At 40.1% G+C, this 24,327-nt stretch overlaps 1 protein-coding gene across 2 annotated transcripts in view; it reads right to left on the minus strand.

The window, feature by feature from the left end:
• Arhgap32 (Rho GTPase activating protein 32) overlaps window positions 1-23,735 on the minus strand; it is a 197,459-nt gene extending 173,724 nt beyond the window's left edge. The window contains exon 1 of one of the 2 annotated variants that reach the window (XM_090319705.1): window positions 23,351-23,735. The gene's annotated coding sequence lies outside the window, so the exon portion shown is untranslated. Of the gene's footprint in view, window positions 1-9,875; window positions 9,898-23,350 lie in introns of those variants that run through there. The other variant, XM_090319704.1, reaches the window with a different exon arrangement.
• Between the last annotated feature and the right edge of the window lie 592 nt (window positions 23,736-24,327).

Genomic DNA, 24,327 nt, shown 5'->3' on the forward strand with positions numbered 1-24,327 from the left:
GTTACTCAATTACCTAGCACAATGTAAATACTACGTAAGCAATTTATGTCAGACTGCATTATTTGAGGAATAACAGGATAAAGGTCTCTTTTTTTCTTTCAAATAGTTTGTATTCACAGTTGGATGAAACTATAGATGTGGGGGGCCAGGAGTTTGGCCTAGTAGTAGAGTGCTTGCCTAGCATGCATGAAGACCCAGGTTCGATTCCTCAGTAACACATACATAGAAAAGCCAGAAGTAGTGCTGTGGCTCAAGAGGTAGAGCTCTAGCCTTGAAAAAGCCTAAGGACAGTGCTCAGGCCCTGGGCTCAAGCCCAGGACTGGCCAAAAAAAAAAGAAAAGAAAGAAAGAAAGAAACTATAGATGTGGGATCTGAAATACATGTGACTTTTCTGCTTATATACTTTTTCTCTAAGTATAACATATGTGAATGCTATAATTAACCAGTATTTCTAATATTCTTAGTCCTATGTTTTCTGTACATAAATCATCTATTTTAGCAAAACATAATTTTGTGTGGGTGTTGCAGGTCATGGGGCTTGAACTCAGCCTGGGCACTGTCCCTGAGCTCTTTAGCTTAAGGCTACCATCCTACCCGTGAGCCAAGCCTCACTTCCCATTTACTAGAGGTTAACTGGAGATAAGAGTCTCAGGTCCTTTTGTGCCTGGGCTGGCTTTGAACCTTGATCCTCAGATCTCAGCCTCCTGAGTAGCTTGGATTGCAGGCCTGAGCCACCACACCTGGCTGTGAAACACAATTTTTAAAGTTTCATTTTTGTCTGAAATGTTCATTTGAAATTTTCATATTAATTTTTGTTGAGGTATTTTGGAATAAATTCAGAGGTTTGCGCACACTTATCAGTTACTCTACTACTGAACTACATTCCCTTCCCTTCTCAAATGTTAGAATTTTTACAAGGTAATATTCAGAGGGTGAGAATGTAATTGAGTGCAAGACAATGTGCCTACCATATGCAAGGCCCTGAGTTCATTTCAAGAACAATGGAAGAAGTAAAATTTCATTAAAAAAATTAAACATGTAATTCATTAAATGCTATTTGGGCATTTTTAGAGCTTTTATCCTATGTATTCTCTATTGTATGCCACAGCTTGTTTTCTCAAACAGCTGTCACATTAAAATATAAACCAACTTACAACATGTACAAGGACTAACTCTAAATAAAACCAAACTAAAACTAAATTAAACATACATCAACTACCACAAAGCTGTCATTTAAGGGTCAACTTCTCTACCATTTAAAGCCCATATGACACTACTAAGTCCAACTTCATTCTCCCTCCTTCAGCCTGAGCTGGAAAGGCTGCTCATCAGCAGCATTGTGAATCTTCTAAGTTCCTGTTCACCTCCTTCCAGGTCCTGGCAACCGCTCTTTCTAGCATCTTCCTTGCAACCTTCTTCCTTTCATGGCTGCAGTCCCCTCCACTTCACTTGGTCTTCTGAGGATCTGGTCTCAGCTGACTGACTCTTAGATACCTCCTTGTCTTAAGACATTTAAAATAGACATGATGAAAGGCTTAAAGAATTTTTGCCAATAATGAAGCATTATATACACATAACTAAGGAATCAAAGCTAAAATTTGTTTTTGGTGGTCTTGGGCCTTAACAGCCCCACTTCCAGTGTTGGTTTTTTGTTCTTTTGTTGTTGTTTTTTTTGCCAGTCCTGGGTCTTAAACTCAGGGCCTAAGCACTGTCCTTGGGTTTTCTCAAGGCTAGAGCTCTACCACTTAGGCCACAACATCACTTCTAGCTTTTTCTATGTGGTACTGAGGAATCAACTGGGTCTTCATGATTGCCAGGCAAGCACTCTATCACTAGGCCAAAGTCCCAGCCCTGGTTACTGTTGATTCTGGTTTTTCACTTGTTTTGTTTTTTTCCCCCATAGTTTATTGGTAAGAAAGAGTCCCAGGGACTTTCCTTCCTGGTGCTGGCTTCAAACCATCATCCTCAGATATCAACCTCCTGAGTAGCTAGGATTACAGGCCTAAACCACTGTCCCCCAGCTTGATTATTTTCAATAAAATTCTCCTAATATCAACCAGTTTTTGTTAACTTTTGATAGTATCTAATACATATTAACACATTTTGAAATTTACAATTCTCATAATTAGCATAATTTTTCTCACCTTGTCCTTCTACACTAAGACAAAAATGCTAACGAAGTCAGACTCAGTCCTTGATTCCACTCGTTAATGAATTCACAGACTCAATCCTATGCTTCCAGTTAAATAACACATCATATCATGGCATTTGCCACTGATCATAAAAAGAACTACCTAAAACTACTAAAAAAAAGAGCATTGTTTGATGGCAAAGAAGAACCAAAGCACATGCATTATTTAATGATAAATTGGTACACTGATTTCAGATACTAACACCTCATTTTACTAATCACAAGAAAGAGAGCTACTGGTCAGACAATATAAAAAATAGCCAGCTCACCTCCAAAATGGAAAGCATGGTATTTTAATTCCTAAGCTATTTCCAAGGAGGACATATCTATAAACTTGCTGTCTGAGTCCAGTTTGATCACTGACTAGTGCAAGTAACTGAAAACAATTGAAAAGTGGAGTTACTCTATCATTTGCGAGTATATTTATAGCACAATATCTGCAAGGGATACTATATTTATAGTACCTTCCCATACAGAGATGTTATTATAGCTTTATTAACCACTGTGGAAATTGGAGCTAGAAAAAAAAAAGATTACACTAAATGCCATTAGTCACTCATTTGACAAATACATATGAGCTTTCTACTCTCAGAAAAAAATTTCAACATCCCCCCAAAAAAGCCCAAGAATCAGTGACCCAGATATAAGACTTCTTAACCACTCTGACCAGAGGAGACAGTTGTTAATATAAATCTAACAAGAACTGCTGAGGAAAGAGCCAAGGGCATCCATCAGCCTTGTGAGAGCATAGAATTACTGTTGCCATTTTTGTAAGTAAAAACAATATTTTTAATGACTGTCACTTAAGAACATGAGTATTTGCTATGCAGACAGGAGAATCTTCCAAGACAACAGGAATTTCTTCCAACAAACCTTTTAGGCTTTCTGTGTAGGGCAGCCGTTCTGCATAAAGTAAGAAAAAGGCATAGCCTAAACATACTAATGGGCAGCTTTTCCCATTCAAACAATTCCTCCTTTGGTTACATAGCCACAAAAGTTCAGAGGTCACTGAGATCTTTGTACTAACTTCCATGGTCATTACAAATGAACTTTTGTCCTTCATCCTTCAATGAAATGGGCATTGATAAAGTGCTGACTTAACTGTGCTTATTCAACAGGGCTATACCATGTCATATACGTTTCAGCCATAAATTATTAAATCTCCTTTATGAAATAATTTGTTTACCTGGACACAGAAGAATGATAATCCTAGCAACACAAAAAATATCAAAGACAGAAATGGTCTTATAACTTCTTATAAAATTACCATACTTCTTATGTTTTGAAAGCTTTGTAGTTTCCCCTCTCTGAGTTTTATTAGCCTTGTTTCTCTATTTCAATCACACGTGATAAAATAAATGTATTTGTAAGTTTTTATAAAAAGCTATAAAACTGAAAGTTATTTCGTAAAGTGTAATAATATATGTAGATAAGAAATCTTTAAGTTGGTAATTTATCTTACAATCAAGAACCTACAAAAATTGCTCTTCATTCCATAAACACCTTACTATAATTTTGAATAAAAGAAATGCCTTTATTTATACACTTTAATGGATCTTAAAGCATAAGTCAACCATTTCACTGATTAAATGCCCATTTTTAAGTAAACACCTAATATTTCACATACTAATAGCAGACTCCAAAGTCTATTTTAGCCCCTTAATCATACTGTCACCAAAGCTGAACAGCCTCACTAAAACTACTCAGAAAATATTAATCAGTAGTCAATGAAAAAAAGGGAGAGGTTATATAAGCATCCTTCAAGTTTTTTTTTTTAGGCAGCAAACCGCAAACATCTACATGAACAAAAAAACAACTAAATCACAGCAATGGGCAGATAAAAGAGCTTTGTCACAATGATTTTTCCACAATGATTTTTTATTAAAGAATTTATTAACACTGATTTTTACGTCTTATTTCAAATGATGTATTTAACAAACAAGTATTCAAGAAGGGAATCTCTATATACAATCAGTGGCACTTAGATTTTAGAACATAATTAAGATTAGGCTGAGGGTTTGTATGTCATAGATACATATTAATCTATGTAATAAAACATGTCTATAGAGTCATAAATTTTTATGTCTATGAAGTTGTGTTTATATTTCTAATACCATCTCCATAGCATTGGGTACGCAAATATTGAGTCCTCGCTCTTGTACTGTTTGGACCACAATGATTTTTAACTAAGGTACACAGATCTACAAAGTTGGAAGTACTACTTAAAACTTGCTGAGCTGGGGCTGGAAGCATGGCCGAGTGGAAGAGTATTTGCCTAGCATGCAGGAAGCCCTGGGTTCAATTCCTCAGTACCACTTAGGGGAAAAAAAGAAAAAAAGCCTGGGTGCTGTGGCTCAAGTAGTAGACCACTAGCCTTGAGAAAGCCCTCGAACAGTGCCCAGGTCCTGAGTTCAAGCCCCAGGACTGGCCAAAAAAAAAAAAAAACAACTTGCTGAGTTACCCTATGTTTTATTTTAATGAGCTGAGTCACCTTATGTTTTATTTTAATGAGCTCCAAGTGTCAAAGTGAAGAGAAATACAGCTGAAAGCTGAAGGGGGAAAAAAGGGACAAAAATTACATAGCAAATACCACAGGAATAAAGAAAAGAAATATTGCTGAAATTGAAGTATTCATGGCTCTGGAGAAAATTAAATTTTAAAGAAAAGGAAAAATTATTCCAGATTTTTTGGACAATTCAGTAAGTCAGAAATATGTCCAAACCACTGCTCTTTTATTGATTCATTAGGCCAAGAATTTATCCTTCTGCTAAAATTAGTAACTTTAAAGTACTAAGAATATCAAATTGGAAGGGGCAACATGGGGATCTGAACTCAGGCCTTCAAGCTAACTAGACTACTATTTTACCACATAAGCTACAACTCCAACCTTATCTTCTGACATTGTGTTCATGTTTATTCTTTGGTCTGGTTTTGTTTTTCATGAGATAGGCTCTCACAAACTTTTTCTGCCTGGGTAACTCTTGTACTGTAATCCTCCAGCTCTCAGCTTTCCAAGTAACTAAGATTCTAGAAGTGACGCGCTGATGCTCAGCTTGTAATTATTTTTCATGTCACTGAACTAGCTAAAACTAACCTGAAGGATTTTTCTAAAACAATTCTGTCCAGACCTCCCTCTCAACCTTTCAGGAGTCTGGCTGACAGCAGAATAGCTCCAATCAGTTTTCCACATATCCATTTTTGCTTTACAGTAATGCTAAAAGAAACAGTAAAAACCATGTGGGGTTTTTTTCATTACCAATTATCTCCTGTGTTCAGCAAAAAAAAAAAAAAAAGCAGTGTTCATCAGATAATTTTCAGGAAATACTCAAGTAAACAAATACATGAAAAATGCTTCCTACTAAGTGCAAAGAACTGAAATAGCAAACTGTTCTGTTAATCAAATAATTTTACTTTAAATATCTCCCTACATGATCCCAGACTATTAATGCTACAACTTTTAAAGGCAACTTGAGATATATAAGAGTATCACTTAGCAAGTAAAGTTAGTAGCAATGGTACATACATATTTTTCCATGCTGTAATATAAAAAAAAAAATCTTCATTGACATGTTTTTATAACTTAAGCCAATCACCACATGATAAATGAAGGAAAAGTTTCATGTAAACAGAGAAACTGTTTGCTCTTCATAACACAGAAATTAAGAGAAAACATGGAAATCTGACAAAATGGTCACTAATCATATCTACTTATGAAAAAATCAATTAGAATTAAAATAACTAGAATTAAAATTATCTTTCAAGTTTTAATGTTTTCACCCTTAATTTTTTTACTTTTGAAGAAAATGTTGTTTCATATCATCTTTATATCATTCCAAATGTCTTGCAGTATTTTAACTCATAACAATAAAAATAGCATAAAGGAAGTCTTTCTCTCCATACTATCAAACAACTTCCAAGCTGGACATGCTGAGTGCACAATTACACACCTTTAAATCCCAGCTACTCAGGAGGCTAAGGCAGAAGGAGCACAAATTGGAGACCAGCATAGAAAAAATTAGCAAGAAAAACAAAAAAAAAAGAAAATAAAATACAAACAGGGCATGATTCGAGAGGAAAAGCACTTACCTAGACAACTGTGAGGCTCAAAAGCAAAGCAATTCCAATAGGTAATATTCAGTAATATCTACTGAATAGCTGAACATATTAGTTTAATCTAACTTCCAAATGAAGAGCTGTTAAAGAGCTAAACTTGCTATTTTAAAATCTTATCAAAAGTTTTACACACTATGAGATTCTGTAAAACTTGGCAAAGACATTATTTTTAAATCTAAAACTGTTTTGTCAAAACAGGTTTATACATTTTGATAGAAAATTAGCAATTCCCCATGCAAGAACAGTGGAATACATATGCAAATGTTTGTCTAAAGCCAACTAATAAAAAGTTGTGTGTGAACAGAATAAGAACACACAAAATAAGTCAAACAGAAAAATATTTCCAAGACTTGTGCGATTTATCCTGGATAAGACTATTTGTTACTGTTGGTAAACGGAAAGCACCAATCAGATACACTAGGTTTTAAACATCATAGGCTCTACAAAGTCACTTCATTTCATTGCACCCACTGAGATAATAATCAGTGACAATTCCTATAATCCTAGGAAGCTGAGATCTGAGGACCAAGGTTCAAAGCTAGCCCAGGCAGACAAACTGTTCAGACGCTTATCTCCAATTAACTAGCAAACAGTCACAATTGGGGGCATGGCTCAGTGGTAGAGTGCACTGCCAACACAAAAAAGAAAAGGACAAAGAAAGAGAACGAGAGAGAGACTGAAAGATGATTTGTGTCTTTGAGACCTTAAACAATGCTAAATAATAAAATCACTATTTTATTACAAAATTAATGAATGCTGCTGGCATAAATTAAGATCAATAAGTAAAATTCATACTCTAAAGCTAACTATAAAAAGTATGATATTTCTATCCTATTAAACCACTCAAGACACAGAAAAATGAATTATCTTCAGACATGTATCCTCAGATCCTTAAGAAAGAGGAAGGGATTAAAATGGCAGAAAAACATGAGAAAATGCTCATCATCCATGGTCATAAAGGAAATGCAAATAAAAACAACCCTAAGATACCACCTTACCCCAATTAGAATGGCCAGTATTCTGAACTCAGACAAGGACAATTGCTGGGGGGGGGGGGGTGGAGAACCAGGAACCCTAATGCACTGCTGGTGGAAATGTAAACTAGTTCAGCTACTCTGGAAGGCAGTTTGGAGGTTTCTTAAAAACTGAAAACAGAACTTCCCTATGGTTCCGCCATACCACTCCTGGACTATAACCCAGGATATGATAAGGACACCTGCTCAGCCATGTTCATCTCTGCACTATTCACAATAGCCAAGCAATGGAAACAACCCAGATGCCCTACTGCATATGAATGGACACAAAAAATGTAATACAAAGGAATTCTACATAGCCAACAGGCAAGATAAAATAATGGCATTGGCTGAAAAGTGGATGAAATTGGATCAAATCATGTTGAGTGAGATAAGTCAAGACCAAAGGAACAAAAGGCACATTGTATCCTTAATATGTGGCTATTAGATCCAACAGTACAAGAGTGATGACTCAATATTTGGGTACCCAAGGTTATGGATATGGTCTAAAGAGATATAAACGTAACTACACAGACATAAAAATATATGATAGGATATATACTCCACAGACATATTATATAGATTGATATGTAGCTATGACATACAAACCCTCAGCTTAATTTTAATTATGTTCTAAAATCTATGTGCCAGTGATTGTAAATAGCAATTCCTTTCTTCAATACTTGTTTGTTAAACATGACATATGAAATATAATGCAAAAATCAATGTTGATAAAACCAAAAAAAAAGAAAGAGGAAGGAAGAATAAAATACCCATCCAAGTTGCTGTTAAGCCATTCAAGGAACCCACATTTTGGCACTAAAAAATCAAGGCCTTAGTATATTTGACACTCCCAAGTTAATGTCAAGTTAAATTTACATTAAGCAAAATGAATCACAAGTAGGACCTCAAGACACCTAAACCAAAAAAAATAAAAACTAAAAAAAAAAAGCATTTATATACTGACCTCTATGACAGAACTTCAGGAAGTCTACAACACTTAATCTGAAGATACTTTTGGGGGGGTAGGTCATGGAGCTTGAACTCTGGGCCTGGGCACTGTCCCTGAACTCTTCAGCTCAAGACTACCACCCTACCCTTGAGCTACAGCCCCACTTCCTGTTTTCTAGTGACTAAGAATCTCGAGTTCTTTAGTGCCTAGTCTGGCTTTGAACTGCAATCCTCAGATCTCAGCCTCCTGAGGATTACAGGCATGAACCACCACACCCAGCTGATTTGAAGGTATTCCTTTAACAGAACTGTTCCTAATCTATTAATAACAAATAAATGTTAACAGTATTAAAAAGTACTGGTAATATTAACTAAGTATTTCTTATTTGATGAAGCTGAATCATGATGGATTATTTTTAAAAGTTTCCCTTGGAAACCAAAAAGGGGTTTAATAAGAACCCTAAGAAGCAAGAAACATCAGTTCTAATTCCTTAATGTAACACAATGAAAGTGCAATTTAAAAGTGGAATTTCAGTAGGTGAATGAGATAAGCTGAATACAGTGACACCAATCAAGTGAGAATAAGAAAAAAAAAAAAAAAAACCTAGGGAAAGTACTATAGTGAAGTTCTGGGTTCTGGTTATGGTTTGAACTCAAAGCCAGAGAAAGAACTGTTTTTAGAATGTGGAACAACCACTTCAAATCTAAGTTCTAATCAATAAATACAATTTCTCACAGAAGCAGGTGGGTTACCAGGTCAATACACAAAGGCTGGGTTAGCTGCAAATTTCAAATCTGCTTTTTTTTCCTATAGAGTTACAGAAATAAGCTGGGTAAAGTGGCCCCACCTATAACTATACCGCTAGCTACTTGGGAGGCTGGGTTGTGGTTTGAGGCGAGCATAGGTAAAAAGCTCAGGAGACTACATCTCAATCAATAAGAAGCTGGTTCTGAAAGGATCGACATTTAGGCCACCCTGAGCACCTGTATGAGACCCTACTCAAAACACAAAAACAAATACAAAAGGAGATGAGGAGTATCTCCAGTGGTAGGCTGCTGGCCTAGCAAGTACAAGGCCCTGAATTCAAACCCAAAGTTACAAGGAAATAGCATTGTGGCTCAAGTGGTAGAGCACTAGCCTTGAGCTGAGGAGCTCAGAGACAGTGCCCAGGCCCACAATTCAAGCCCCACCACAGACCCCCCCCAAAAAAAAAGTTACAAAAAAAATGTTAAAACTAGTACTTCATCGAAGTTGTTATCATTTGGGCTCTCCTTCTAAAGATATACATCAGTGGCATCAGTGGCAGACACTTGCCTAGCACATATGAGACCTTAGGTTCCATTCCCAACTCAACACTGTCCCATCAAAAATAACTGAAATATCTGCTTTTCTACAACGCGGAACTGAATTGAAACAGGAAAGTATCATGTTCTACTCTCATTTACTATCAACAAATGCAGAGAAAGGGAGGTAGTCAAATGAAGGATATGAACTCTACAACCAGGCATGGTAGCATATACTTTTTTTTTAATATGCCATTCTGAGGCTTCAACTCAGAAACTGAGCACTGTCCCTGAGCTTTGTCGCTCAAAGCTAACACTCTTACCACTTGAGCCACAGCTCCACTTGGGGCTTTTGGTGCTTAGCTGGAGATAAGACTCTCATGGACTTTCTTGCTTGGGCTGGCTTCAAAGCAGGATCCTCAGATCTCAGCCTCCTGATAGCTAGGTGTGTACCACTGGCACCCAGGAGCACATGTTTTCAATCTCTAGAATAGCAAAGGTAGGAGAAACTCAAGTTCCAGGCCAGCTTGAGCTATATAGCAAAACCATGTCTCAAAAATAACTAAATAAATTCCGGAGGCACAACTTCATAATCACAAAGAGTCTCACGCTCCCATATTCTAATATCCACTGCCATGATAAAAACTAAAGCCTCTCTCCCTGCCTTTCCATTACTCTTTTTTCCCATCTATCTCCCTTCTCTCTCAAACTCTACTTAAAACTCAAAGGCCAGACCCAGACATCTATAATCCTACTCAGGAGGCTACAATCTGATGATTTTGGTTCAAAGCCAGCCCAGGCAGAAAAGACCCCATGAGACTCTAAATCTCCCATTAACCCCTCAAAAACCATAAATAGTGCTGTGGCTGAAAGTGGTGGAGTGCTAGCCTTGAGCAAAAGATCTCAGAACAGAGCCCAGGCCCTGAGTTCAAACTCCATGACTGATTTAAAATACACCTAAAAGGGCAAGATTTCTTGACCTTGCCCTTGGTGTAAGTAACTGTGTGTGTGTGTGTGGCCAATACCAATGTTTGAACTCAGACCTTCATGCCTGCTTTACTTAGCTAGCTTGGCTGAGACTCTACCTCTTGAGTTTCCACAGTTAGTATGGTTATTTGTGGAGATAAGTCTTGCAGACTTTTCGGTTTGGTTTTGTTTCCTGATCCTGGGGCTTGAACTCAGGGCCTGGCGCTGTCCCTGAGCCTCTTGGTGCTCAAGGCTAGTACTCCACCAGTTGAACCACAGCCTTACTTTCTCTTGCAGACTTGTGTATCTGGGAAGCTTCAAATCAAGATCCTCCTGATCTCAGCCTCCTGAGAATCTAGTGTTACAGGCATGAACCAATGGCTACTACTGACATTTCTGACTATTAATATTACAGAATTCATTATTCTATATCTGAGAATATAAATCAGGAAAAGTCATTTTCAGAACATGTTCAATATTTAAAAATGGTTTCACAATATGTACAAGTAGTACTGAGGAAAACATAGGCACTTGAAGGTCAAATGACCTATGACTTGAATTCTAAATTAAAAAAAAAAAAATACAGGGCCAGGAGTTTGCCGAGAGTGGCAGAATGCTTGCCTAGTATGCATGGGTTTTACTCCTTGGTACTACATAACTAGAAAAAAGCCAGAAGTGGTTCTCAAATGGTAGAGCTCTAGCCTTGAGAAAGCCCAAGGACAGTGCCCAGGCCTTGACTGGCAAAAAAAAAAAAAATCCACCACCAATAAAGTGATCTGAGCAAAGACACTCCTCTGGGGCTTACTTCCCATGGACAGTAAGACTAGCAAAAACGCTGTAAGATGCGAAAGACATGTATACAGACAAGTATAAAGTAGGGACTAAATAAAAGAGGAAGTTTACATTTGGGTGCCCAAAACTTTATAAAACACTTTTAATAATTTTTATTGCTGATAAAAATGGTAATATGAAGAGGGATTATAGTTAAGTACGTTACGTAAAGAGTATATTTCTTTTAGGATGTCACCCCTTCCCTCACCCTCTCCTAGTTTTTCCATCCCTACTCCTAAGTTGTATAGTTCTTTTTCTTTTTTCTTTTATCATAAGGACTTACAGTTAGTAAGGAAATTAGTATAATCCTTGTCCAACATTGTTACCCCTCCCCCCTTTTCTCCCACTATCCCTTCCCACTGGCTCTCCAAGTTGTAAAATCATTTCCAACATAGTATCTGTCTTATGAGTATCACCCTCTGACTTTAGTCTCACCATTTTAACAGTGTTCGGTGAGTACCACCGCTGTATTTGTGCAGCCTTTATGATCACTTTTGTAGTATACTTCATGTTTTCCTGACCTAATATAATCAAAAGATATCTTCAAAATGACCATTTCAGACAAAGATTACTATAATCACTAAACAAAACATTAAGGGAAAGAACGATCCATGTAGGTAATGTATAGAATCAAGTTTCAACATACAACGTAAGTTGGTTAAATCTTGGAAAAATAATAGCATTTATAATAAAGATTAAATATTAAACATTTAAGGCATTTAGGTTAAATATGTTGTTGAAGTTAGGATAGTAAAGTTCTAGATACATTCATACATATCAATCTATTAAGAGAAATATAAACAGATACGTACATGTGCAAAATATAGATATGCATATATATATATACACACATTTAATTATTTGCAATCCCTTCATGAACCAGAGGTGGTAAGTTGTCAAAAAGAAAAAGACCAGAAATACAATTTAGGTTAGTAGAGAGAAAATACCAAAATAAGAACCAGAAGAATAGAGTTCTAGTTTCAGCTGGCCTATTTGAGTAACTATGTGTTTCTAGATATGTCACTTAACTTCAACTCAGTTCCTCATTAACAAGAAGGGCATAAAACCTACTTTGACATCTCTGACAATGTCAGGCTGGTCAAATAATGTTTGTAAAAATACTCTTAGAATATCTGAAACTGAGACTTTCACATGTCAGTCTTGAGTAGGGTTTCCAGTCTCTTACACCTAATAACACATACTGAAAAATGACAGTACTAGTGCAGACACCCTGAGGTAAATAGGTCATGCTCCTGGACTCCAAGCATGATCTGACTACTTCTTGCCACTCTGTCCTTTTCTATCCTCTCTGAGAACAAGGGAATCAGCACTTTTAGTTCATCCCTATCACTCTCAAGTTACTGCCGGAATACTGGCTACAGAGCTCTAACTATTCTGGTGTTCTGAAAGGGACATTAGCATTTTTATCTAGTAACTGACTCTGGCAAATGGCATCAACTCATATTTGACTAGGCCAGGACAGTGCTGCCTTGAATCCAAGCAACAGACAATTGTCCTGGATCTCAAGCTTTAAAAAGTCATGCACTGGCCTTCCTCTAGCCACACCAATGACCCTGAAGCCAACTATTCTCAGGGACTTAAAGAGACATGCCTTCCTCTTAACCAAGACATCTGAACTTGCTAAGCGCTTCCAGGATAAGCTCAGGCCCCTTCTCTGAGTTGGACACCCCAAGAGCAAACAACCCTAGTATGTATGCCTCTAGGTCAACGGATGACCAAAGTACTGCTGTCTGAAGAGTGTATGGAAATACATAGGCTCCAAGCTCGCAATGCACGTACATTAAATCACTTGTGTTAGGAGGTCAGAAACTGGTTCTCTGCATTTCACCATGTTTTCCAGTGAACAACAATAATCCAAATTCTCTGATGCTGCTTCAGGTTTTGCTAAGGCTGAATACAAGGGGACATCTTTCTCAATTAGCCTGTTTTATAACTTGTAAGTTTTTAGACATATAGCACATGGATTTCTATTTGTACTCTGGCTCAGTCCCAAAATGTTAGGGATGGGCCTAAAAAAAGGATCTAAAAAGCCTGTCATATGAAGAACAGGAGCCTGGAAAGGGACAAGGCTGGTGAGAAGATGAAAGAGCCAGCCATCTTTCACATGACAGCTAAAGAGCTATCTTGTGAAAAACAAAACAGATCTGTTATAGTGTTAGAAATTCAGGGAGATGTGCTTCAATTTAATAGAATGAGAATTTCCGTTAAATGAGAACTTTTTTAAAGGAGTTTGTCATGTGAATATTCAAGTTTTTAGATAATGAAAATAAAGAAGAAAAGGTGATCAGTGCTCAAGGATGGGTAAAATTCTCTTCTGATATGGAGAGGTAAGGCAACATATTCTCTAGGGATCTATATAACTATAGTTAGTATTCATTAAACTCATAAAGATAAAGTAATACTGACATATACATCTGATATCAGACATAGAGAAGATAAAAGCGATACCCCAAAGTAAATTTCCTTCTTTAAAAGGCTTACTCTTTTTATCATTTGCCTCCTCAAAAAAAATGAGGGGGAATTCCCCCATTCTATAAAAACTGATTATTAAATTATGGGGGATTCTTTGTTTTCACCTCAGAAAACCAAAATCTTCTCCACTGCTTTCAAGTGGATGCTCTGCTTTGCAGTTATCATAGAAGCCCTATCCATTCCTACAAAAGGCTCGGGCACCTTTCTACCAACAGTAGGTACTTATTAAGGCAAAACTGTACAAGCTTATAGAGAGAAATGAGAATTTAAAATTAAATATATAAGCAAATAAATAATGCAAAGAAGATATAATGCAATGATGTGGAAGATTCTAATAAGATGGGTACCACATGCAGTAGGAAGAAGGCAGTAATGTCCACATCTGGAAGAAGTACATTGTATGCAAAGGAAACAAACAGCAAACACATGTCTCAAAGAAAGTATGTATTTACACTACTCAAGGAGGGGGGGAAAAAACCTCATCCACTACACAACTATTAAAATGGCTAAAATTATGAACATGTGACAAGGAATGATGACAAGGATGCAAACAATGGAAATTCCCTCACTCACTGCTGCTGGGAATAGAAATGGTACAGCCACTTGAGAAGTCTGGCTAAACTAGGTACACTCTATCACATGATCTTACAATAATGTACACTTGGTCTTGGTGCTTACTCAAGAGTAAAAACGTATATCTACATAAAACTTGCACATAAGATGTTTATAGCAGCTTTATTCACAAAATTGCCAGAGCCTAGAAGAAACCAAGGTGTTCTTCAGTGTGAGGATAGATAAACAGACTGTGGTGCATCCAGATAATGGAATATTATTGTCAAAAAGAAATGAGCTATCAAGCCACGAAGCGACATGCAGGAATCTTAACTACATAGTATTTAATGAAAAAAGCCAATCCCAAAAGGCAACACACTGCATGATTTCAAATACATGGCATTTGGGGGAAAAGGGAAAGGGAATAGTTAAATGGCCTGTAGTGATCCAGAAATGAGAAAACAGGGAGAGATGTAAGAGTATTTTTTTACAGCAGTAAAACTATTCTCCATGTTACTATAATGGTGGATACATGTCATATATTTGTCCAAATACATAGAATAACAACTATGGACATTAGGTGATGACTTGTCAGGACAGGTCCACTAACTAACAAATATGTCACTCCAGTGAGAATGTGAAGGTGTGCTGGTGTGAGGTATGGAGTGTAAGGGAAATTTCTACACCTTCTACTATTTATTGGGACTCTAAAATTTAAAGTCTACAGAGGGTGAGGCTGTAGATCAGTGGTGGAGTGCTTGCAAGAGCCTGGGTTCCATCCACAGCACTAAATAAGTAAACAAATAAATAAATAATCATTGTTACTGAAGCCTAGTATACTAAAAGACAACAGAGGAAGACAGGACTAAAAAAGAAGTCAGTCTATGCACTATGCACAGCTGGACTATATAAACTTTTGTTATTTTTTGTTCTGTGCATTGTAGGTAACCTCACCAAAAAAAAAAGATATAGGAAATAAAATAAGTATTAGGTAGCTAATACTGGTGAGCAGTCAATAAGATGGCAACATTGAAGTGATCCTTCACTCTGCCACCACAGAAGACACTGCAGCTTTGATTTAAAAAAAAAGGCCAGGCTCTTCTTGACTCTGTAATCCATAATCCTAGCAACTCAGGAAGCTGAAATCTGAGGGTGGAGACTCTCATCTCCAATGAACTACCAAAAAGCCAGAAGTGGAGCTGTGGCTCAAGTGGTAGAGTGGGAGCCTTGAGCAAAAGAAGCTCACGGACAGCAGTGAGTGGTGGAAGATCAAATGGATCAAGCTAAGGAGACAATAAACAGTGAGGAAGAAACAGCAAATGTCAACAACTATGGAAACTCCCTGCTGCAGAAGAGAAAAAAACTGAGAACAGAAGGGATGGTTAGGGTAGAGGCAAAGATAGTTTAAGACAGGTAATCAGCCAAGAATGGTGATGCACACCTGTAATCCCACCAGTCCAGAGACAAACACAGGAAAAGATAGTTGAAAGTCAATTTGAACTACATAGTAAGGGGGGGAGGGGGAAGACAAAGACAAGTCATTTATTCAGTTAAGGTACAAAAAAAAAAGTATTCCTCTTTCAATGTACAGAAAATGAAAATGAGCAGTCTCAAGCTAGAATGTAACTCTACTTCACAAGATTTTTTCCCAAGAATCCATTTTGTTCACACCTTTTTTCTAAGGTGCTTCTCTCATTTACGGAGTTGAGTACTATGACTCAGCACTGCGTTAAAATCCTATATTCTTGTCAGCAGAAGAGGGGAAGAAGTAGTAGAAGGAGATTAGCTTCCTTTCTAAGGCCATGACCTAGAAAACACACATATCACTTCTGTTCACATTCGTTTAGCCAGAAATGAGTCCCATTTGGCCACATACACCTGTCAGAGCAGCTAAGCAAAGTAGTCTCTGACTGAGCAGCCATGTGCCCAGATAAAACCTGAGGGAAGGTACAGAGAATGGCATCTGGTGGACAATTAGTTATTAGGCTGCCTGTAACACAAGCCATGTGTACCTACTAAGAGATGATCCAGTAAAAACGGAGTGATAATTTAGGAAAGGAAACGATGGCAGGAATAAAACCCCTTAAGAAAGTAAGAAATCATGAGATATGAGATCCAGGACACAAACTGCCTGAGGAACAGGGTCACTTTGCTCTCATCACTTCTCACTAGCTTGGCTTTTCAGAAGACAGGCTACATAGTAAATTAATGTAACTCTTTCCTGTCCATCTGGTAAATAAAGCATATAGCTTTGATTGAGCAGTTCTCATTGAGCTTGTCAGAAACCTGTTAACACAGGCTTTGCTCTGAGAATGATCATATCTCAGGGTCAGAGGGAGACTACGCAGCTCACCTTATGGGTATGTTCAGAGACAGGTCACAAAGTGAACTCTCCAATACTATGCCCCAAGTCCATAAACTCCCAGATGAACCCACCGTATCATTGCCTACTGTTTCTGTAATACCTTTTCCCTAGCATAGTTCATCTTTACAACCAAATGACCACCTCCAAACAGCAGAGACTCAGTGACACTTTCTTTCATATCCACTTTCGTTGCATGTATGCTGCAAGATTCACTCAAGATGTACAAGTACAGATGCATTCAATGACTACTGGTAAGACACTTTGTTTTCCTCACCTTAACTGGGCCCATTTGTTGCTCAATGTGAAAAAAGTAAGTATTATGGGTTCTTCTTAGATAAATCTGTAGAAACCAGGTGAATGCCCAATGGTCTCCACTTAAAACCATACAAATCAGGGTCATAGAGTTTTGGTTCAAAAGTCTGGGAGTTGCAAAAGTGGTAGAGACCCTAGGTTCATTTAGGGAGAAAATGGAAAGAAGAAAAGGAGGGAATAAGGATGAAAGTGAAGGTGGGAAGGAGGAGAGGAGAAAGGGAGACTGATTTTGCCACAAGAAGGGAGCTTAGAGACCTTCAGACTGACTCTCATTTTATATATGAGGAAAAGGATCTTTAAGAAAGATGATTACTTGCAGACTGTTTACAGCACAGCCAAAACACACGCCCAAGTCTTCTGGCCCCCAAGTTCAAATCTCCTTTCTCTATTAAAAGTTACTTTGTTTTCCAGTCAGTGTTTAATAGTTTGAGTAATTATTGTACTTCAAATGTGTTTTTGCAGATCACTAACAATTCTAATCATCTTAAAGACTCCTTTAACCATATATCCTTGCAATGAAAGGAGGGACAGGAATTATTACTACCACCTTAACACACAAGGAAATGCAAACAGCATGGTTAGATGACCAACTCAACATCACAAGGCTAGATTCCATAATGATCTTAAAGTGTTAGGGGGACAGGAATTTGGCCTAGCAGTAGAGTGCTTGCCCAGTATGCACTAAGACCAGGGTTTGATTCCTCAGTACCACATAAATAGAAAAAAAAGCCAGCAGTGGTGCTGTGGCACAAGTGGTAGAGCTCTAGCCTTGAAAAAGCCCAAAGAAAATGCTCAGGCCCCTGAGTTCAAACCTGGGACTGTCAAAAAAAAAAAAAGATCTTACAGTGTTAGGACAAATGGACTACTTTAGAATTGTCTATAGAGGCAACTTTCAAGTGGTATTTCTATAATGAGTAGGTCATGCATGCATCCTCTCTACGTTTTCCGTCTCCACTTATAAGGTTTAATCAGTAAAATAAGTTGTGGTATGAGAGAAACAAATAAGGTTAAACCAAATAGCTGGGTATAACTGAAAATCAGAAATGCATTTCTATCCTGAATATTCTAGTGTAAATGTTGTTCTCACAAGAAATTGCAACAAATATGAGGTTCTCATCTTGTTGTACCTGTTCTAAAACAAGATCCTTTTAAATACCAGATCAGGAAAAGCTCCTTTGTCCAGATATACTGTAAACTTGTAAGTACTTGATCAAATCCTATATTTTGATCAATATTGCTACATCTGTCCAGACAGGAAATCTCAGGTTTCATTGGATCATTTTCCTAACCTCAAAAGAAACACTACACCTCATCTTAAGAAAAGCCTTCTTGAGGTCTGCTACAATTAAAAAGTCCTGCAGCTTTCCAGGTCAGGGTGTATGGTTATATGGAAGTTCTCATAGTCTGAGAACTTTCTTCCCTACCCAGCTCCCCTGATTATCCACAGTACTTAAGCATCAACCAAGGCCATGCCACTGTACAGTTTGCCAGACTACAAGAGTCACCATGACCCCAATTCTGTTTTGTTTAACTCACTCAGAACAATAGCCTTTTTTTATTTGCTCACTCTTCCTTTGGGATTAGTGTTAAGTAAACCAGCACTTGAAGTTGAGAAGCACACCAAATTTCCCAACTGTAAGAGAATTTAAACCAAATAGTTGAAAAAGTGGTTTAATATCATAGTCTCTTAAGTAGTAAGCTACATTGACCATTAGGGAAAAAAACTAAACTTTTATTATTTTAACTCTAATGAGAATGTTAACAGAGACATTATTGCAAATCACAAGAAAGACTTAAGAGTATAATGTACACACAGGGAAAGTTATCTAACCCTGACCTAATTAAAACAGGTTTTTCTCACACATTTCTTTAAAAAAAAATGTCAGTACCAAAATAGAATTGGTATTTAAATGAGCCCTGCAAACATAAGAACAATTCAAGTAATGTTCAATAACTACAATATATGAAAAAGAGTACCCCCTACCTCTCATTCTTAATTACCTGAAATATACAGGTACTTACTAAACTTACAGTGAAACACACAGGAAATCACTCATGTTGTTCTACTTATTAGCTGTTAAATGAATGGTCTCAATAAAAGAGAAAATTTCACAACAAACGGCAAATTTCTCAGGAGAAAAAGTGTAATCTGAGTTTAGATGTAATATAGAGTATTTTAGGCATTTTTAACATGGAATTTACAGCACTCTCATGTGTCACTTACTGAATGCCTGCTATATGGCAGATACTGGGTTTAGCCTTAACACATATCATTTCATTTAATCCTCTCTACAACAGTCAAAAGTAGAACCACTACTACATATCCTAGTTTCAATGGCAGTGCTCCAACAAGATGTCAGGGTTCCCAGGAGCAGAATGTGTAAACATCACAGCTAGAATCTGAACCTAAGTCTCCCTAGCTCTAAAACAAAAATTAGTACATTTCCACAGGCCTTAACTGCATAATGTTATGATGGGAAATATTACTTGTGCTACTTACAGTAAAAATTTGTCAAGCGCTAACTCAGGGGTTGACAAACTTTTTCTGTAAGGGGACAAAAACTATACATTGTAAAGGCTGTGAAGGCCACACAGTGCCAAAAGTGCTCAGCTCTTCAGCTGTACCAAAGTGGCTACACACAATTATGAGTGGAATTATTTCCCACTAAAACTTTACTTAAAAGACACTGACAATGGTAGCCAGGAGTTTGGCCTAGTGGTAGAAGGCTTGCCTAGCATGCATAAAGACCCAGGTTCGCTTCCATGGTACCACATACACAGGAAAAGCCAGAAGTGGTGCTGTGGCTCAAGTGATAGAGTGCTAGCCTTGAAGAAAAAAATCCCAAGGACAGTGCTCAGGCTCTGAGTTCCTACCCTAGGACTGGAAAAAAAAAAAGAGACTGACATTAAAGTCTCTCAAGAAACACTAATCTTCTTATTTTTTCCAACCATTTAAAAATCATTCTTAGCTAATGGTCAAACAAATGTGTATGTGTATGTGTGTGTATGATCTACCACTCACACATCCTAACTTGTAACTCCCTTGGGTACTTTGAACTGATACATTAAGGAAACTCAAACTCTCAACAAACTTGACTTGTTTCATAAAAAACTGAAAATTTCTGACTTAAAATTCCAAGTGCCACATTATGGATTTCCTAAAAAAAAAAAATGACACAGATTCACAAAATTTTGGAAGTGAAAGAAATCTAGCACATTCTTGTTATTTAGCAACATTTTTTTACATTTCCATTAAAAATATTAAGAGTTTTCCAAGGGCCAGGTGCTGATGGTTCAGGCTATAATCCTGGCTGCTCAGGAAACTAAGATCTAAGGATCCTGATTTGAATCCAGCCTAGCAGGAAAAGTCCATGAGATGCTTATCTGAACTTAAATCAGCAGAAAGCTACATGTGAAGCTGTGGCTCAAGTGGTACAGCACCAACCTTGAACAAAAAAAGGTAAGTAACAGCACCTGAGTTTAAACCCCAGCAAGCAGCACAAATGTGTGTGTGTGTGTGTGTGTGTGTGTGTGTGTGTGTGTGTGTGTATGGGAAATATACCCACACACAGTTGCCATGCAAAGGACTGAATGTATCTCAGTGCAAATTGCATTTGTGTAGCACATATGAGACTCTGGATTTCATCTTCAATCCCATGTAAGGTAAAGCAGTTCACCAGGTTAATTTGCCACGAGAAATAGGTCTGTATTTAATACTAAGTTTATATGGAGTAACAGTAATAGCTCACACACTGAAACAGTTTTGCAAAGTATTTCCACATCCTTTTGAATCTGCTCATCCAAAAAAAAAATTCTATCCCTAGTTTACAAATAAGGAAAAATGTTAATGATGTGCCCATCCAGGTATTAAATGACAGAATGACAGCTATGGACTGGATAGCTCAAGTCCTGGCTGCCTTTTAACACCTGCATGGACATCAGTTTGCATATTCATGGGCTAAAAGCTCTTAAGAATGCTAGCAACCTTTAAAGCTAAAAACTATTATTAGTCCATTTCATTTTTAATTTGCTACGAGTGTTATGAAGAAAACAGCTGCTGATCCCTAACATTTATAAAATGCACCTACAGGCTACAGTGAATCTACCTACACATACTATGCAGTTAATATGACTAGGTCAGCATTGGTAGGAAAAACTCTGATGAAGTTCATTCAGATATACCAAGCAACAATAACAAAACCATCTCTGATGTGCCACCAAAAAAGTAAAAAAGAAAAAAGAGACAATGAGAGACAGAAAGAAGTACAGATGAATATTTTGCCATTAAAGATTTATCCCAAGGGTGGATGTTTCTGGCGATTGGGAAATAATGTAGGGTTTGAAAAAGGAAATAAAAGGAACCTAACTACTGGAATTCAAAGCAACATCAAAGGTTCTAATGACAGTGAGCTGGCCTTACTGGTTCTCAGTCTCTCCCTCAAAAACAAAACAGTTATATAACTGAATGAGGTTCTTCAACTAACATTCCCTTTCTGTCCCACTTCTATTGTGCCCCCACACCCACCCTGTTCCCTATGTTCTGTATGCAGGATCATGAGTAAAGTGGGCCGCCACCCCAACTATAGCTGGACAAGTCTCTGTCCAAAGTGCTGCTTTATTCCAAGGACTGCTACTAGGACCGCGATAAGAAGATACAGCCCCAACCTCACACTACTGCAGATACTTTGTAACGCATCCCCACACGTCCTTTGTGAGAATGAACCAAACCCCAGGCATTCCTGAAGATGGAAATCACAACAACATAATACCTCATCTCCACCAACAACCCTACAAAAAAGAAGTACACGCCAAAGAATACCAGAAAAAGACTCTGAGGTTGGGTTGTGGCAACCCATTATTGATGCTACTTCCTTCCCACTCCAATCTAAAGAACAAACCTTGATTCTCAGAATTCACTTCGCTCAATAAGGAACAATACACAAAAGAACCACAATCATCATTACTCCAAAAATTACAACAAGTCCAGATACTGAATGAAATGAGCACAATTTGTAAACTGTAAGTGCCACTATACTACAGCACCATTTGCTTTAGCTTCTTCCAGTACTAACACAAATGCAGGCAATGTTTACAAAAGCAACCAATGTATCCGCGAAGTTATTCCCATTCAGATGTACTTAAGAGGTCTAAACCAGTGCCAAATAAAACTCTGGAAGAATGGAAAATAAAAGAGATGCTGACAACAATGCCCTGGCCCAGCTGCCAGCTTACCCACTGTAGCATCCTGCAGTGCCCCCGAGCATTTTAAATGCTAATTCCACAAGCAGATCAAAATTATAATTATCTAAACTCGATTTCCTTACAAGATAACTGTTCAAACTGCATCCCAAGCATCCGGCTAGGCACCTCCTCCTCCCAGATCTCACCACCTTCTCCAAGGTTCAGATGCATAAGGTGAGATTGTAGACAGCCCAGAGGCTGCCTCACGTTAAAGAAAATCAGGTCTTGACAGTCTCTCCATGGCGTGTGCTGAAGATGTGTAACATAAATATTTACTCTTAGTCAACAAAATGAGAAAGACACCCTGCAGTGGGGGGACGGGGGTGGAGGGAGGGGGGGTAGGCCGAGACAGTCCGAGGTGCAGCAGCAACTTCAGCCAATTAGAAAGACAAGAGGAAAAACTCCACGGGAGTGGGGAGGGAGGGGAGGGGACGCGATGACATCTTGTTCCAGCGCTCCCCCCCCCCCCCGCCCCGTCCAGCCCAGGCACTCCGGGCGCCGGTTCCTCAAAACTCGCTCCTCATCCCGCAGCTTGGAGGGCTGGGGACACCGCTTGGGGAGCAACCAGACCCCCTGAACCCCACTTTGGCCATTCCCGGGGAAGCCGCAGCCCGTGGCCTGACTTTGGCCTGCGGCGGGGAAGCACTGCAGACCAGCAACCGCCGCCGCCGCCACCGCCACCACCACCCCCCTTTCCCCGCGCCCCGGTGGATGAGACGGGGGGGGGGTGGAGAGGCAGGATGCGAGCGCGGGAGGCGGCGGGGGCCCCCCCACCCCCGCCCCGCAACGCTGCCGCCCGGAAGGGAGGCCGGAGAGAGGAGTCCGGGGAAACCGGAGACTCTCCACCGCATTCTTTTTTTTTTTTCTGAAAAGGGAGAGCCCCCCCCCCTCCTCCTCCTCCTCCTCCCCCGGCCTCTCCGCCCCGCAGCCTTCCCCCTGCGGAGCTGGCCCACGTCACCCGGGAGCCCCCCTCGGCCCTCCCGCGCCGCCCACCTCATCCCCCCTCTTTCCCACCCGCCGCAGCCGCCGCCGCCTTACCGAGCCCCGCGGCCCCGCCGCGCCGCCGCGGCGTCGCTGCGCCCCGCTCGCCGCTCCGTGTCTGCCCTCCGCGGGCCCGGCCCGGCGCCCTCACCCGCCGCCGTGGTCGCCGTGGCCGCCGAACCTAACGCCTGGACGCCCGGGGCCGCCGCGGGGGCTCGGCCGGGCGCCCCCAGCGCCAGCGCCTCATCCCGCCTCAACGCCCCGTCAGGCTCGGGGGCGGGGGCGCCGGCTCCGGGCCGCGGCCTCGAAGTCCCCACCGCCGGAGCGCCCCGCGCTCGCCCTCCCGCGGCGGCGTCGACCCCCGAGGCGGGGACGGGGGTGGGGGGTGCGTGGAGGAGGGGCGGGGGAAGACGTTGATCCTCGGGCTCTACAGCCCCCCTCACCCCTCTCAGCCCCGCTGGCCGGCGCGCGCCGCCCGCCCAGCCTCCGCCTCCTCCGCTCCGCCTCCTCCAGCTCCCGCGACGCCCGCAGCGGGGAGAAGAGGCGCGCCGCCGCCGCCGCCGCGAGCACGAGCACGCGCGAGGGGGGGGCGGGCGGAGAGCGCGCGCGCGCGCGGCCGCGGGGCGGGGACGCGCCCAGGCCTCGCCTGCTGTTGTCCCGGGAAACGCACGTGCGCTGCAGGGGGTGGAAGTTGGGGTGGGGTGGGGGAGGCTTCTGCGACGGGCGCGGGGGAGTCCCTCCGGAGGGGGTGGGATGAGGGCGATCCCCAAACCCAGGGACGGGGAGGGGGGTGTGGGGGGGGCGCAGACGCTGCCCCCAGGGGTGCTGGACGGTTTGTAGGCCAGGTTGGTGGGGGGCGGGGGGTCCCCTCACTGGAATCCCCATGCCTGTAAGATGGCAATGGCCCCTGATTCTTTCCCAGTTTCAGAGTGTCATCAGTGTGACCGAATGTGGGAAAGAGATGTCTGCCACTTCTTGTTCTTCCTTTTATGTGTGTACCCTTTCGGTCCTTCTGGCTCATTCTGTGTCTCAAC

This window comes from Megascapheus bottae, chromosome 27 (genome assembly GCF_031878675.1).
Source record: "Megascapheus bottae isolate mThoBot1 chromosome 27, mThoBot2.hap1, whole genome shotgun sequence".
In the NCBI taxonomy this organism is placed as follows: Eukaryota; Metazoa; Chordata; class Mammalia; order Rodentia; family Geomyidae; genus Megascapheus; species Megascapheus bottae.